Source organism: Coptis chinensis, chromosome 6, assembly GCF_015680905.1.
Source record: "Coptis chinensis isolate HL-2020 chromosome 6, ASM1568090v1, whole genome shotgun sequence".
In the NCBI taxonomy this organism is placed as follows: domain Eukaryota; kingdom Viridiplantae; phylum Streptophyta; class Magnoliopsida; order Ranunculales; family Ranunculaceae; genus Coptis; species Coptis chinensis.
Genome location: NC_141461.1, coordinates 31,029,376 through 31,031,049, shown reverse-complemented (window position 1 = coordinate 31,031,049; position 1,674 = coordinate 31,029,376). Strand labels below are relative to the sequence as shown.

Sequence of the window (1,674 nt, the reverse complement as noted above, 5' to 3'; positions counted from 1 at the left end):
GCCTTTCTCCAAACCTCCTTTTATTCTAGCTAGTACTACTTTTGTAAACTTTCACTTCCTTTTTCCTTCCTTTAGTTTGTGAGATCTTGGGATTCATAAATAAAACTTGTGATGCATCAATTACAGGTTGTGAGTTTTCATTGACAGTGCATGAATTGAGAACTTAAATCTTGGTCCCATCATTAGTCTTCTTTATTTCCTTGAGCTCCAGTGATAATGATTGTAATCTTTTCAATATCAATTTTTAAGTATCATCTACTTCAGCCGCTTCATAGACTAATTGATTGGCAACCATTTGAAGTTGGGTAGTTCTCAGTACCTCAGAACTCTCATGGCCACTTACTAGTTCACCATCATACTCAGCTCTATATTTATTAGCCCCTTTCATCCATCTTTTTAGACTAAAGTGATCGGGTATCTCTATATCACGACACTGAAAAACCTTTACAAGGTGCCCACAGGGTATCCCTAGGAACTCGAAAAGTTTGCATTCACAGTTACCTTGTTTTGTGGCTGAGTTGAACTTCACCTTCCACTCACGGTGATCACCTTCCACTCAAGACTTGTAAGTGTAGGTCATGTAGCCATCACTACCCTTTTCATCATCATCCAAGACATACTCAGCTCGAGCTTTCTCACATTCTTTCTTAAACCTATCATACGCATTCCTCGTATACACTTTTGATGCACTCTTCAAAAGAAAGGCATTACTATCGACGATGTGATCCGAGTGTTCTATAATATAATCCTCTCTTTTTTCTCTTTGAACAATTAAACTCAAACACCTATCATTCTTTAACACTAACTCTCTAAGAGTTGTAGTTGAACGGAAAAAATTCTTGTAAAAAGAATTCATGCCTTTGGAGCGCCCGGTAGTATTAGTGCTAGCATAGAAAGTATCCAAGTGATAAACTAGTGCCCATTTTTCTCGAATCTCATATAGTCCTATGAGCCATTCATTCTCCACCAACTCATATGTAGACATCAATTCCTTCCACTTCGTTTCGAAAACACTAGGAATATAAGTTTCCTGAATACACATTTTGATAGCTTTTTTGAAAGATGACCTCTTGAAATAAACATGTGGAAGTTTTTCAAGGAATTTCTTCAAAATGTGCCATAGGCAAAATCTATGTCGTGTATTTAGGAAAACATTCGCAACAGCCGCCATCATAGCTCTGTCTTGATCTGTGATGATTGAAGATGGGGCATGCCCGCCCATGGCTGCAAGCCAAGTCTGAAAAACCCACTCAAAAGATTCTTCTGTCTCTTCTAATAAGAGTGCACAACCAAACTGGATTGACTGCATGTGGTGGTTTACTCTAATAAACGGCGCAAATGGAATTTCATATACGTTCTTGCGATATGTGGTGTCAAAGAAAATAACCTCACCAAAATAATGAAACTGCATACGAGAACGACCATCTACCCAGAAAAAATTTATTGCTCGTGCTTTGCTATTCATCTGTATTGCATAGAAGAAATTAGGGTCTTCTATGCTCTTCTTCTTAAAAAAAAATTGGCACTACGGTAGCATCACCTTTGACAGGTTTCTTATACTCCTTCGACGGACCTAAGTGGTTTCAACAATCTTTGTCAAAAAAACCATTTTGTGGTCCGTCAAGTATATCAACAACTTTATTCACAGGTATGCCTTCATCACAGAACGAGTCA

General features: G+C 38.0%; 1 pseudogene; it reads right to left on the bottom strand.

Annotated features, from left to right (window-relative positions):
* Window positions 1–556: 556 nt before the first annotated feature.
* On the bottom strand, window positions 557–1,465 carry LOC147492573 (protein FAR1-RELATED SEQUENCE 5 pseudogene; annotated as a pseudogene).
* Between the last annotated feature and the right edge of the window lie 209 nt (window positions 1,466–1,674).